This window comes from Fukomys damarensis, unplaced genomic scaffold, assembly GCF_012274545.1.
Source record: "Fukomys damarensis isolate Sample0158 unplaced genomic scaffold, DMR_v1.0_HiC HiC_scaffold_31, whole genome shotgun sequence".
NCBI classification, from domain to species: Eukaryota; Metazoa; Chordata; class Mammalia; order Rodentia; family Bathyergidae; genus Fukomys; species Fukomys damarensis.
In genome coordinates this window covers 3,387,451-3,403,304 of record NW_022900943.1, presented here as the reverse complement: position 1 = coordinate 3,403,304, position 15,854 = coordinate 3,387,451, and positions in this window count along the sequence as shown.

Here is a 15,854-nt window from a genome sequence, read left to right as displayed (position 1 = left end):
AATTATGGAAAAAACATTATGTAAGTCAAGGGTCCACTGTCATCTTTTGTAGCAGGAAAGAAAAAAATAGATTGAGACGTTACCATGAGGACTTAGACTGTCTGTACTCCACAAAAACCATCACAAACAAAATCAAGACCTCAGAAAAATGGAAAAGGGTGTTTGTAAAACATGTGATGGTATATCACTTACATCCTTAGCTATACTTAAAAAGTTTTAAGAATTAGCACACATTTGCGGTGTGCGCAGTCCGCAATCATCCGAGGAGTGGTTACCCGCGCATACCACTGCTTGTTTTTTAATCCCCTCTTCCCTCCACCACCCCTCTCCTCGGGGTCCCATCCCCTTTTCACACTTGTTGATATCATTTGTCTTAGCTATCATCCGAGGAGTGGTTACCCGCGCATACCACTGCTTGTTTTTTAATCCCCTCTTCCCTCCACCATCCCCTCTCCTCGGGGTCCCATCCCCTTTTCACACTTGTTGATATCATTTGTCTTAGCTCATTTACAGCACATAGTGTTTACATTAATCGGGGTTACTGGGGTTCTGTACAGGGCGCATCCTTGTTCTCGGTTCCCCTCTCCACCTCGTCCCTCACCCCTGTTCCCCTGGACCACTTCCCTATTCCCCCTTGTCCCCTTTGGACCATCCTTTATCATTTTCCTTGTTTGTATTTTGCCCCACTCAAGTGAGAGACACTGCATGTCTCTCTGGAGGCATCTTGTGTGTCTGTTTATTTCACTGGACATTATATTTTCCAGGAGCATCCATTCCTCAAATCTGTGTCTCAAATCTGTCATTCTTTATAGCTAAGTAGTGTTTCGCTATGTATAGATACCACATCCTCTCTCTCTCTCTCTCTTTCTGTACCAAGGATGAAACTGAGGACCCTGTGCATGCCACATTTTCTTTATCCAATCATCTGTTGAGGGATCTGCAACCTGCTTCCAGGTTTCAGCTCTTACAAATTATTCTGCTATAAGCATTGGCGTGCATGTACTGCTGCAGCATGATGATGTGAGCTCTTTGGGGGAAGATAGCTAATGGGAATTGCTGGGTCATATGGATTCTCTAATTTCAGTTTTTTGAGAAATTTCTATACTGATGCACATAGCAGTTGTACTAGTTTGTGTTTCCTCCAGGTATGAGGAGGGCTCCTTTTTCTCCACAGCCTCACTAGCATTTGTTATTGTTTGATTTCCTAATGATTGACATTTTTTTCTGGGGTAAGATGGAATCTTACCATTGTTTTAATTTGCATTGCTCTAATGGCCAGAGATGTGGATAATTTCTTCATATACTTATTGACCATTTGTATTTTGTTCTTTGGGAAATGTCTGTTCATTTCTCTTGCCTATTTTTCGAGTGAGTCTTTTACTTTTAAGTTTTTTGAGTTCTTTGTACATTCTAGATATTAGGCGTCTGTCTGAGGAGTAGCTGACAAAATTTTCCCCTGTGCTGTAGGTTGTCTCTTTACTGATTGATTCTGTTGCTGTACAGAAGCTTTTTAGTCTGATATAATCTCATTTGTTGATTTTTGCTGCTATTTTTGCACAATTAAGGTTCTGTTTAGAAAATCCTTTCCTACGCCTATGGGGTTGTGTGTTTTACCTATTTTGTCTTCTAGAAGGTTTGATGTTTCTGCTTTAATGTTTACATCTTTGATCCATCTTGATTTTCATTTAGTACATAGTGGGAGACAAGGGTCTACTTTCAACTTCTGCACACTGATACCCACTTTTCCAGCACCATTTGAATAGGCAATCTTTCCTCCAACATATGTTTTTGGCCCCTTTGTCAAAGATCAAATAGTTGACTGTGTTTCAGGAGGTTTCTATACCCTCATTTCTGTTTCACTGACCTTTGTGTCTGTTTTTGTTGCAATACCATGCCATTTTTATCAGTATTGCTTTGTAGTATAGCTTGAAGTCAGGAATTGCTATGCTGCCTGCTTTACTCTAATTGCCCAAAGTCACTTTTGCTATTCTGGGTCTCTTCTGGTTCCAAATGAATTTTAGGATCATTTCCCTAGATCTATAAAGTATGCTGTTGGTGTTTTGATTGGGATGGCATTGAATTTGTATACAAGTTTTGGAAGTCTGGCATTTTTGATAATATTGATTTTGCCTGTTCAGGAGCAAGGGACATCTTTCAGCTTTCTGATGTCCTTTTCAGTTTGCTTCTTCACCTACTGTAGATTTCTTTGGTTAACTACTTCTTTGGTTGGGTTAATTCCTAGATATTTAATTTTTAATGAAGTGACCATGAATGGTATTGTTTTCACAGTTTTCTTCTCATCCCATTCATGGTTGGTCACACAGATCTTAGCTCTAGTTTTAACTCATGGTTTTGGCACACATTCATGGACCACACGGTCTGCTCGTCTAAAGTATACAATTCAGTATATTTATGGAATTGCTCAGCCATCCCCTCATTTCACTTTAGACTACTTTAATCAACTCAAGAAGAAACCTTTGTACCCATAAGGGTTCAGTCCCCCTTTCTTTCCAAACCCCCTGCTCTCAGGGGTGTCCACTTTCTGTCTCTGTATGTTTGTCTTATGAGAACATTTTGTATAAATGGAATCAGATGGAAAGTGTTCTTTTGTGACTTGTTCTTCTACACAGGCAGTAGGGTGCAGTTCTCCTACAGATATTTGCAGAATGCACATTAAAAGTTTACAGGAGCCGGGCATGATGGTGTCTGCCTGTGACCCCAGTACTCTTGGAGGCTGAGGCAAGAGGATTGCAAGTTCAAACTCAGTTTGGGCAACTTAGCAACTTAGTGAAGCCCTGTCTCTAAATAAAACATTTAGAAAGGACTGAAAGTATAACTCACTGAAAAGTCATTGTGTTCAATACCCAGTAACACACACACGCACATGCACACCCCCCCACACACACACAGAGTTGGAAAGATATTGACAGCATCTTTTAATTTCAGGAGTTCATCCAGTGGAAATAATCAGGAATGTGCACTTTGCCAGTTATAAGGCTGGTGACCATCTTCTGTGGGAGCTTTCCCTCTTCCTTACTGCTTCTCCCCACTGGACTGTGTTCGGTGCTTTCTTCTTCCTGCCCTCTGGGATTGCTCTATTGTACACCCAGTCACACACGGTTGAAAGTGTCCCGTTTGAACTTGGTGTATGGACGTCTTAAATCAGGCAGCTGTTGTCTGTTCGCTGAGTTGGCGGTGCAGCGCCCAGCACCACGGCCCTACGCGCTGGGAGCGGTGCTTTGTGACGGACGGATGGGCAGATGGTGCTGTGTGCTAACCTATGCCTGTGGTTCCCTTACGAATCTGAGAGTCAAAGCCCAGCCCTAAGCTCCCTAAACTGGACTAGCTGTTCTCTCCAGTGAACGGAGGTAGTTTTTTCTTTTCTTCTTTTTTTTTTTTTTACTGTTTGAGGTTGCATCAATTTAAGCTAATAGGTATAATATTCTCAGTGTTAACTTTGTTGGACCTTTGCTATCTAGTACCAATTGATGTATCAAAGTCCAATACTAAATGCTATCTGCTTTAGTTCTAAATTATAAATTTAAATAAAGTGCATCCTAATTGTCTGATGTTTCAAAGCACTTTCTGGGGCTCCATTACTTCAATAAGTATGAGAACCACTGTGTTAACTATGATTAAAAAAATAACCAGTAGCAGCTTTTATAGATAACAGTTTTTGAAAATGTGTTTCAAAGTTGTAAATTTCCAAATGCTTAAAACTAGTATGACATGTTATAAAAAGGCAATCCCTTCTTGAAAAGCAATCCCTTATAAAATTCAAATTAATTGTTATTACACTCTCGGGCTCTCTCAGCCTTGACAACCCAGTGGTAACAAGATTCCTTCAGACAGTTACTGCATGGGCGCATGGCACGCCCTTGTTTCCATGGAGACTGGTCAAGTCCAGACTTTCTGATGAGTGGTCCCTTATTCTTGTCCCTCATTCTTCCCCAGAAGCTTAGAAAGCCCAAACCTGGGGCTAGAGGTATAGCTTGGTGGTAGAGCACTTGCCGGGCATGCATGAGGTCCTGGGTTCCATCTTTAGTACTGCAAAATAAACAAAGAAAGAACCCTCCAAATCAATAATAAAACCAGATAAAAAAAAGAAAAAAAAAAAAAGCAACAACACACACTCAAGAGAGCCCAGACTTTAAGACTTGCTAAGCAGAGAGAATGCTCAGAGCCCCAGCTCTATGTGTGCCTCAACTGGCAAGGGTAATAATAACTTTCTGCCTCCTTCCTGGTCACACACGGTTCTGCGTCTTGTCCCTTCACTAGAGGATGAGGAAAGGCACAGGCAGAAACAGAGTGTACGCTCTGTGGAATTGTGCAGAAGTCCTGTTGGGAGGTGTGGGTTTAATCTTTTCTACTTTCTACTCTCGTGTAGCAGGGGACCCTGGCTGGCACACCAGTTGCACACATATTGCCTTCTTTATTTCCCATAGCATCCCTACGATGTAGGTATTATTATCATCTTTGCTTTATAGATGAGAAAACTGAAGTCTGGAAAATTTAAGTGATTTTACCAAAATCACGAAACTAACTGGGGACTGTTTCAGACACTGTTTACTAGAGAAAGAGATTTAATGTAAGCTACACAAATATGGAAGTATTTACAAGACTGGCTTACAGTGGCCACCACAGCGTCAAGTGTGGAAGAGGCACACAGGCTGTCTGTGCTGGGGATCCAAAGGATCCAGGCAAAGGCCTGGAGCCCACGCTAGTGTCGCATGCACATCCAGATCAGGAGGCTGATGGTCTGCACTGGAACCCAGGAGATGAGGTCCAAGCTGAAGGTGAAGACTGGCATCCCTCTGGGGAAACCGGGCAGCCTTCCTTCTTTGTCTCCCTTTATACCATTCGGTGAGAAGCCTCCCTAGCATGGGTCTTCTACACCCAGAAGTATAACGATTCAGTTTGGCTGGGCATTTCTTACCCAAGTTCACACAATCGGTTATCACAGGGACAAAGTTGGAATTAATTAATTTATTTATTTATTTATTGGTCCTGGGGATTGAACTCAGGTCCTTGCACTTGCAAGGCAGGCGGCGGAACCACTGAGCTAAATCCCCAGCCCCAAAGTTGGAATTTAAACTAGAATTGATCTGAGAGCCCAAACTTTTACCCATGGCATAATATTTTAGGCACACATTTTGATTCATTAGAAAGATCTTTGTACACAAAATTGTCCTACAGATGTCCCGAGTGAACAGATCAGAGGATATAAAAACAGGTAAAAAGTTTCCAGAAAAGTCCATTATTTCCTTGCATGCTTCATATATTAATTTACATTAAAAAAATTCAGCTGAGCATGGTGGCCCATGTAATTTCAGTATTCTGGAAGGCTGAGGGAGGAGAATCGCAACTTTGAGCCCAGTCTGGGCAATTTAGAGATTTACTGAAGCCCTATCTCAAAATAAAAATTAGAAAAATTTACAGGCAAAGGCCCTGAGTTCTATCCCCAGTACCCTAAAACAAACAAACAAATTATTGAACGCTCACTTTATTCAGAGCCATGGATTAAAATAAACGAAATGGTTTCTGCCACTGGGCCCTCTGTAGACTATAGTCAGATAAGTGCGATTTAATCTTCGGTGTCCCAGGACAGGAGTGGGTCTGTGTGGGGTCCAGCAGGTAAAGGGCCGCTTGGCTGCCCTGTGTATGTCCATATCTTCTCAGGAGAGGTCAGTGTGTATTTTTGAATACATAAAACTTTGAGGTCATTTTCTTTTGATTGCGTACCTTCCTGAGTATGGATGTGCCTATCATGGATTTAGCCAAACGCATACAAAACCTTCTTCTAAACTCTCTCTGCCTGAGTTAGGACCTAGGGTCAGAGCCATTCTAGGTGCTGAGTCCACGCACTTGTCCCTGTCCTGATGTCAAACAGGACCGGCACAGAGTGACACATGCAGTGTCTGGCTCGTGGTAAATAGCAGAGCTGAAATTAGAGCCCTAGCAACTCAGGGCCAAGGCAAGTGTTCTAACCTTAACGCTACACTTAATGTTACACTCACTTTCTACAGCTATACAAAATGTCAGCTTATGTCTTTGAAGATACGAAGTAAATTTTACATTGGCTGAAAAGGAACCTCTGGCCTGTGCTATGTACGGTACAAGTGATTTTAGCTCCACTCTAAATTAGTTTTTCTTTCTGTCCAAATCTTTAAATTAGTACCTGGAGAGTAAAGGGAAAAAAAGATCATGTGCAGGTCAGTGTGTGGCTGGCTTGTTTTGATTGCTTTGTAGCTCACAGTTTTGTAAGATGACTCTTTGGCTTCAGCAATTTCCTGGTCCAATGTAAGGGCATTTAGTCCAGCAGAGAGAGAGAGAGGGAGAGAGAGAGGGAGGAAGAAATAGGACAGTAGTAAGGTGAAGATAAATGTCAAATGGAGTGAAAGTTGCAGGAAAATGATCAGACTGAAATATGGGATCAGAACAGAATGTGTATGCCTTTTAACAACACTTACTTTAAAAGATAGCAGTAACAAAAGTAAAGACTTAAGGAAAGTGGGAGATGTGAGTGGCAGGCAGATTAGAGAGGCTGCTGAAGACTGTCCATCAGTGTTCCCGGGGGCTTCCCATGTCTTGCTGGATCGTGTAACCAGTGTCTTCTTTTCAAGGAGCCATCCTGAGCACATTAACACTGATATTGGCCTTGCAGAATGGATTCACATCTTCTGTATTATATGGGAGGATGCTTTGCAGGGTGACCAATAAGAAATAGACATTTTAAGGTCAGTTTAGTTATTGGCAGAAATAAGATTTCCAGGGGCCAGGGGTTTAGCTCAGTGGTGCCACCACCTGTCTCACAAGCCCAGGGTCCCAAGTTCAATCCCCCCCCCCAAAAAAAGAAGTAGTTTCAGGTTTTAGGCATCATTGTTTTTCAGCATATTCATTATCTTCTTAAATGGAGTTTTGGGGGAAGTTTTAAAATAAAATCTGTAAGGCTGAAATCACCCAATGGTGAGAGAATCCATTAAAGGCAAAGAAAGGGAAAAGCAAATCATGTTTTCTCAATATCTGTCCCAGGTAGGTTGCCAGTTATTGATTCAGTCTGGGATGCAGTAGGATTAAATCTTTCTCATTGTTCAGGTGCTGTATATCTTTTTAGCTTTTCTATCTATTCTTTAACCTCTTGGCCCGAAATTAAGCAAAACATATGCAAACCATCTTAATACATTCTTCCATCACTGGGAATGCGTTTGCTCAGAAAGCTCCCAGCACTCGGTTTGGTTTGGCAGCGTCTTCCTAATGACAGTGACTGACCGGAGAGCCATGCTAGATGCCATATTTTGTCTGTGGCTCTTTGGGGTTCCGCCCTGCATTTCTGAGGTCCTGCCTGTGAGCCAGACGCAGTAACCTAGACCAGAGCGGTTCCTAGGCCCTTGCTACTCAGAATACAGCCCGCAGATCCACACCAAGGCATGCAGGACGTCAGGTCCCAACTCAGACAGCCCTCCCAAAGCAGAATCTGCCTTTAACAGCCTCCAGGGGACTGGGGCAAACACCAGGGTGGACAGCTCTGCTCAGGGGTAGACGAAAATCAGGGATATTCCCAGGCAGGCCTTGCAGAAGTCAGTAGTCTCCAAGCAAATGATCCTCTTGAACTGTGAGTGTGTTCACTCTGGGGTAGAATGGCCTGCAAACGGCACTCAAAGAGGCTGAATGATAAGCTAGTGGACTAATTTGACTGGAGGGGGTTCAACGTGACCAGGTGTGAGGAGGAAATCAAGTCTTATCTGTAGCACCAATCCACTGGCTTTGGTCTTTATCTGTCACTTTTATTCATCATTTGCTTAACTCCCTTTGACATCTCAGGGTCAACAGCAAGATGAGTTGCTAAGCATTTTGGCCAGAAGCTCCATAGTACCACTTTGTCAGCAGCAATGATCCAGGAACAATATTTATTTCTCCTTAAAACATTTTGGGGTCATTTTATAGACTTTCTATAGTAATATAGAGGGAGGTAAGAGAAAGACAAAAACCCAGTTTTATAAATATATTACATAGCCTATATGTGGGCATTGACTTGAAAGTCCTCTAGAGAAATAGTTTAGATTGATAATTTGTTATTATTAATATTCATAACAATGTCTAGTAGACATTATAATTATGGGGGCTATTTATCCTGGACCTCAGATTTAACAATACATAACCAAAAGGAAAGTACTATTTAAAATTAGAGGTGTCCTGAAAATTTTATGAGAAGCTTAATTATTGTCTATAAATACAGTGATGATTCTTTACAAATGTACAAATGACAGGCTCAGAGAGGAAGTAAGACTCATTAGCATTTTTTTTAGCAGTATTCGGGATCGAACTCAGGACCTTGCGCTTATGAGGCAGGCATGATGCCATTGAGCTAAATCCCCAGGCCCTTAAAATTCATTATTTTAAGGCTCCATTTTTAAGCTTTCGGAGGAGTCAGTAATGTACGCCAAGGCCTGCAACTTTTAAATATAATGAAATACAATGTAAAAGCAAAGGTACATAGCACCCTAAGTATGCCACGCAATATATTTTCACAGAATGAGCACACCAAAACAGAAAAGCCCTGGGACCGGAGAAGCCCCTCTGTGTCTTGGGCTGCCTTTCCAGGTTCCTGCCCACCCCAATAGCCACTGTCTTACTCCTAACAGTGTAACATAGTTTTGTTGTTTTGGGGGCTTTTTAATAAATCAAATCATGTAACATATCCTCCATTGCATCTAGCTTTTGCCTTTCAATATCGTCCTTGAGATGTATCCAAATTATCTTGTGGCATTTTAGTTCATTCATTCTGATTGTTGTGTAGAAAGCCACTGTGTGAAATGTGATATTTTTCTTTCCCGCTATTGTTGGCCATGTGGGCTGTTTCAGCTTTGGGGTCTTATACTTACTGCTGTTCTGAGCATTCTGGTACTTGTTTGGGGTGAACATAGATGTTTGCATGAAGCAGAAGTGGTTTCTGTGCAGTATTTTCATTTTGCTGATTCTGCCTGCATGTGGGAGATCCTGTTTTCCCACATCCTTTCTAGGAATTGTTATTGTCTGACTTATAAAAATGGAAACCATTCTGTGTGCATTCTGATGTCACACTGAGCTTTTGGTGTAAGTTTTGATTTGCTTCTAATTGAGGCTCAGGGAGAAGTTTTTGTTGAATCTTTATTATAGGTGGTCCTAGTTCTCCAAAACATGCTTGAGCAAGGTGAGAGGTAGGTATACTTTGAGAGATCCAGATGCTTATTTGCTGCGAGATACTCCATGAAGTTTTACTTAAAATTTCCATTCTTGACAATTGAAGTTTAAGTAAGATCACAATTCATCCAAAGCCATGAGCCTCTTTCCCATGGTAGAGAATTACTTGGCCTATAGAAATTACTTAAGTATATGTGAATGTTTGTAATTTGATGACTAGTCACCATTATTTATCACCCAACAGTGAAAGGACCCTCAAAAAGTGGAATGCGCGATTCAGGGAGAGGTCTGTGAGCAGATCAGGGGAGTGGGCAGGACCTGCAGAAGCATCAGACTCGTGGCAATGAAGAAATTTGGGGGCATCAGGAGGCCCAAGATCTCCAGGGAGCCTCTCACAGTGGGGGACACACAGGAAACCAGAGGACCTTGTCGCTCAGGGAGTCAGAACTTTAAACAAATCAGAGCTTGACTTGGAATTGGCCCTGACTGCAGTGGACAGGTGCGGGTTTTACATAAAGAGAAAATAGCCTTCCACTCCTAGACAGCAAATGCTCATCAACTTCAAATTACACCTCCGGTGCCGCTGGTGTCTGCACCACTGATGGATGAGCTTGGGCTGTCCAGGTCTAATGCTGAGTAACGCAAATTAGATTCTCCTGAGCTCTGCCTGGTGCAGCTGGCGGGCACAGAATGGTTGCCAGGGACAGATCTCCACGCCAAATTCTTTTTCCCCCCAGTACCAGGGATCGAATCCATGCCAAATTCTCGCCAACGCTGTTCATAGTGCTGTGCCCTTACATGTGCAAGCGCTCTTAATTTCATTAATGGCGAGACTATGCCTTTGCCCTTTCTTTCATCTTTTAATTTTGAGTAGGGAATAACTTTGGTGTCATCCCGACTGTGCAGAAGGCAGAAACGGAAAGGCGCGCGCGTACACCCAGCTCTTCCTGCACGCAGGCTGTGGGGAGCATCTCAGTCTCTGCCGCCCCTCGCAGGTTCCCATGCTCTGGGCGTGGGTGATGAGAAGGAGAGAGGCAATGCTCCTGGTCAGAGTAAAGCGGCTTCATGGGGAGGAGTCGCACGCCTCTGTATCCTAGGGTTTGTGGCTGGCTGTCCCCTCATCTCAGTCCCTACGCCCTGACCCAGAGCCGTCTCTGTCACTGTCCGCTGGGAACCGTGCAGACAGAAAGGATCGCGAATCAGACATTATGAGGAAACAGCAGCGGAGACGGTTCTTTCCCCTCTGCAATAAGATCAGAGAGAAAAAGAGTAAAGATTACACTACACTGAGCCGCTTTCATGCTATCACAATCCTAGCTTGCAAACTATAAGTGAGCTAATGTTAAAGTATATGATAAAGCTTGATAGCGCTGACAGATTTTGGGGGGGTCCTGGGGCTCGAACTCAGGACCTTGTGTTTGCCGGGCAGCACACCACTGAGCTACGTCCCCGGCTCTGGTAAACTTTTAACAGTGACAGCGTGCCTCAAAAGCTCCTTTTAATCACATCAATTTAGTCCAATTGGGTTTTACACAAAATATGGGTATACTTAAAAAGAGCATGGTACTATATTATGAAGAGGAAATCAATTTACTTCCCTCAAATCATATCCTGCATACTTGATTTAGGTTTTTGTTACAATCATGAAAGGTCACTGCCGTGTCAAAAAATTCTCAGCAGTCTATCATTAAAAAATTCATAAGAAATAGCATCGTTTAGTGGAAACTCAGGTGGAACCCAGGGTACCTAGGCCCACCTGGGCATACTAACCACTAGGGGGCGACATTGGCCATGCACGCCGAGCTCCAACTCTCCCTTAGCACCGCACCATACGCACAACTGAATCATCTTGTTGAACACCCCGTGTGTACGCAATGTTAGGGGTGGGTGTCCATCTACATAAGGAAGACCTCATCGTCAGTTGTTCCCTAATGAAACTCATAATAGCCACCAAATTCGGTAGTGAAAGGGTGAGAGGATGTTGTTACTGAATTATTTATTTATGCATTAAACTTTTGTAATTCAAATGAAATATCACTTAAATGGTTATTTTAGAAATAAAATGAATTGTGCGAGTAATTCAGGATCAAGTCATAATTTTGTTGATTGATTTTTTTCCCCATTTGCATCAAAAGTGTCTTAAGAATATCAGATAATATTTACTAGGAATTTTCTAGATATTTTGAAAAAAATTATCAAATGTTCATAATTTTTAACAAATAGCAGGCATGATCTTATAGAAAGTGATGTCAGAAAATCCAGTCATTTCAGATTAAGACAACATTTGGTTTGTACATTTCTTAAGCATCAAACATAAAAAGATGTAGTACCATTAAAACTGACAGGCTTTCAGTCAATGTTGATTAAATTAAGCTCAGTTCAGAGAGTGGAAAATGAAGAAACTAGACTACAACAACAAAAAAAAGCCTCAATTAAGGACATTACAGTTGTGACATGTGGACAAAAGCCAGATTAAGCAGATGCTATCATCAGTTCATTTGTTGTCATGTTTGCAGTGTGGCAACCGGCTCCAGAGACAAGACGTTCTGAGGAAGTGCATCCTGGGATGACATTTTGTGTTTACTCTGCAAATGATCATCAGTCATAATGACGCACTGATATCGGTATCGCATCGGGAACTGTCAAAATAGAAATCAAGGGAGAGTAAAGTGTTAGTTGTAATTTTTTAAAAAACCCACAGATATTTCATAAAGACCTTTCCTCCAGTCTCCAATAAATTAGCTTTCACTGCAAACCATAAACTGTGGGCCTTTAAAACATATTTGGAAACTAATTTATGACATACATACCTTAGGCAGCTTAAGAGATTAGAATTCCATCAAGTGAAGAGCTAAGCACACGACACATGGCTTCTTTATTTAATTATAAAACACAAGAGCCCATTAGCAGGACGGCCTGCTGGCCTGGAGCGAGGGTGCTGGACCTGCCGCACTCGCCCGCTATAGCTGCCAAGCTGCAGGCCTTGGACAGTCAGTGTGCACACGGTCAGCCTCAGCAGGAGATGTGGAATCATGCTGAACTCTCACCACTCTTTGTCCTCACGTTAGGGGAACGTGCACATGCAGTTTCTGCAAAATATGGCAATGAAAGGCATTTTGTAACTTTTTTCATTCATAATTTGACTTTGGATCAGTTTTGAATTTGAATCAAACATCTTTAGAAAAAGTTTGGCATTATAATACGGACATGTGATGTAGTTGGTGTTCTCATACCAGCTGCGTGACGGGAGAGGGAGTGTTGTAAATTACTGAACATGCCCGTTTCCCATCGGTAGCTTGTGCAGATACGTTGTGTATGTGAACAGATCCAGAGTTCCTTGTTCTGGCATCAGAGCCGCTCTGGGCGCCTTCCCCGGAGTTATGTTCAGAGATAAGTGTGAGTGTCCTTACACACATTTACTGGGAGAGTTTGTATCTACTTCCCAAAGTGTTTTTGACCTTGAAAGAAAAACCACTGCTGAAAATACAAAGTAATATAAGCCATCATATTTTCATTATCATTCCATGATATGATGCATTTTAAATCTGTTGTTAGTTTGGGGGTGTATGGTAATTTTAATTTCACCATTGGTAATTCATTTCCCAGCTTCCACGTGTGCATCTTCATATGTGAGGAAAAGAGGAGCTGATATTTTTATCATATATCTCAGGTCAAGGAGTTTTAAAAGGTAGTTCAACAACCTATGGTACTAAACCCCTTCTGGGAGGAGGAAGACATACTTGACTGTGGAGAAAAGTGTTCCCCTCCAAGAGAGCTGCCTAAAAGAGGAGAGAAAGAGAAGTCCCCACGGCCTGGATTTCTATCAGGCTTTCTGTTATTTCCTCGTCCAGCACTGTTTATTTGAAACAAAAGTTATGGCTGTTTTTAAGTGACAAAACATTATTTCCTTGTAGGAGATTCTTATGTAATACAGATTTGCAAAAGGTGAATACTACTTCATCATCCAACCCTCAGTTCCCCAGATGGTAAATATGATTAAGTGTAAAGCAAATCATAACGTTCTAAAACAATAACCGAGAGTCGTATTAGATATTATTTGTTCAACAGGTGTTTGTGGAGTGTGGACTCGGTCTGGTCCTCTACTAGAACGGTGAGCAAGACGGATTCAGATGAGATCACTACACACATCACAGTCGCGAAGGGTCACGGAAAGCCAGACAGGCAATTATAGCGCTTTGTTCTGCATGGACATCCCATGAAAGTTACAGTGGGAATTACAGAGCCGCCACCCGAGTGAGGGAAGAGGGCCTAGGCTGAGAGTAAGGACAGGAGCGAGCGGTGGATGTGGGAGGCAGCCCGGGTGTGCGGTGCCCTGCTCCTGCCTCCTTGTAGCTCACGTATGTAGTCCGGTGACAATCAGATTCAGGAAGTCTTACTTCGGAATCTTTCCGTAAACATCTTGTCTGCTCTATTCAATCTCAGCTGGCATACAGTTGTTTTGTGAATTTCTCTTTACCAACGCAGAACCCAAATTCTATTCACATTCAGCAGCACCAATTACAATTATCAGTTTACCTATCAAAGCTGCCTACTCATTCAAACCCATAGGGTCACAGTGAAAAACAGAAGCAATTTGAGGTGGTCATAGAATTATTTTCTGTTTCATGTACACAAGTTTTATTTTTCTCAGATCTCAGGCATATACAATCTAGAAACGTGTGTTCCTTTATACTCTGCACAGTATTTTTCACTCAGATCCACAGGAAAAAATTACAAATTACTTTAAGATCCAGTATGTACATATATAATGTGCTCTGGTGTTTTTCTATTTCATTCTCTTTTTTTTTTAAATAGTAGCTGTGACCCACCAAATTGATTTTATGCCCCTAAATTGATTTTCTTATGGGTTTCCACCCACAATTTGAAAAATACTTTTCTAGCATTGAGCACAGATTTGGGGGTCAAATAAAAAAATAAGTCCATTTGATAACCAATGTATTTAATCAGAATTTCACTTCCAGCCACACAAGAGGAAAGGCCTTTGGACTTACAACTTACATCGCTAGATGTATTAGGAAGATAACAAAAATTAAAGGAAGCTGGATCGTGCTTCCTGGGATTGTGATTTTTATCATTCTAGGTCCGACTCTTTATTCTTAGTGTGAGCTGAAAAATGAGGGAGAGCTGAAAGGAAATGACATAGTTGTGTCATCCCAAGGTGAATCTTCACAGCTTTATCTCCTCTGGTTCCTTGAAGTGTTTTGGTGGCGGGTGACGTGGACCTTACTGGATATTCTGAATTCTGAGCTGTTCTAGGAGTGGACAATTACAATGCTGGGAGTTGGGAGACCCCAGGTGGAAGTGGTTGATTTTTCAGTGGTGGGGATGGGAAAATTCCCTTTTGGGACGGTGGCAGGAGGATAGGGTGCAGCAGCGATTGCTAGAACTGAAGACAAGACAAAGAGGAGAAGGGTCAAAGATAACGAACGTAGCGACCACCAAACAACAACAAAACAAAACAAACAAAAAGCAACTCAAGAGAAGATGCACATCCTAGAAGTTCGAAAATGAAAATAAATGCATTTGGCTTTAGACATGCCAATGTCAGAGTTTTTTTAAAGTAAACTATTTGGGGAAAAATTTACAAAATCAGTGGAAGATAAAATACAGTGAAAGTTATAAAATCAGTTATAAAGTTGTGCTACTATAAATTTTTTTATATACTACCTCATACAAGTGCTTATGAGACTGATTCAAGTTGGCTGGATTAGGACTCCAGGTATTCAAGACTGGCTCCGAGAGTGTAAATATCAGTAGTGATAAATGGTAGCACGTGAGACACAGCGAGCTGACTACAGGTGTGACTGGTGCAAAGGCCTTGTTCAACCACATTATTAATGAGCTAGACGAGGAATTGAGCAGATGATACGTAAGAAGGATTCGAAGAGTAACACAAGCAGAAAGATGAGGACAAATTTAAATTATATTTGGAAGATGACTATATTCATGGGTAATTAATAAAAGACACATTACAGCAAAAGGGAAAAGTCTGGAAAGCTACAAAAACAAAGGAGCTACATGGTATAAATAGACATCAAGTTAAACTTACAAAAAATAAAACTGACATTAGTATCTTATGAAAAGATTTTTTTTTTCCAAAACAGAGCTGTAATAAGATTTTTTCCCCCACAGTGCTTAGGAGCATTAGTCCATGTAATGTAGGACATTAATTATAATTGTCAAGAGATGTGGAATAACATGCAACAAATGTCTGGTCAGCCAGGCTGATTAGCAGTGTTCATGACTCTGAAAACTCATAGGAAAGGCAAACTTTTCTCTCATAACTGCGCAGCTCTTGAATTAAAATAAAATAAAGTGAAATTGAATTTTGAGAACCATGGCTCTTACCTTCCTCCTGGCAATTAGGGAGCTTTGTGTGTCTGGTAACATGTTGCTAAGGTAGGGCCCCTGTCAAAGTAATTTTCCTTTTGGACATACAAGGGGAGTTACTGCTAGAAGCAATTTTTAAAAATCAGTTTCATTGATCTTGATGTATAAATTAAATAAGTAACTTTTTCTCATCTTTGCTCTATTTTCCTTTTTATATATGTCTTTCTTCAGATTATAAAGTGCTATTATAAAAAACAATAAAATATAAAATTGTAAATAAATAATTTAAATTATTCATTATAGCATAATTTAGAACCACTCAG